Source organism: Morone saxatilis, unplaced genomic scaffold (genome assembly GCF_004916995.1).
Source record: "Morone saxatilis isolate NCDOM2014 unplaced genomic scaffold, NCSU_SB_2.0 Contig11, whole genome shotgun sequence".
NCBI classification, from domain to species: domain Eukaryota; kingdom Metazoa; phylum Chordata; class Actinopteri; family Moronidae; genus Morone; species Morone saxatilis.
Genome location: NW_023339663.1, coordinates 14,427,893 through 14,428,194, shown reverse-complemented (window position 1 = coordinate 14,428,194; position 302 = coordinate 14,427,893).

Genomic DNA, 302 nt, shown 5'->3' with positions numbered 1-302 from the left:
GCGTGTGTGTTTGTATGTGTGTGCTGACTCCTGAGCCAAGAGCACATCTCTGGCTCATCTCTAAGGCCTGGCGTCAGCCTCCTTAAGTGCTGTCAATGTCACATGGTAACAGCAGCACTGCAGTCTCTTAATTGGTTTAGGAAAAGCATCCTTGTCATTTTGCGGTCAGTAAACTCCGCTAGAGAAAATGAAGTCCAAGCTGCTGCTGCCACCTCCTCAACCCCCACACAGCCAGCCCAACAAAAAAATAATGATTATGTGGCGTGTATATTTGTGCGTTCACTGTCTGTTTTCACTTTTTG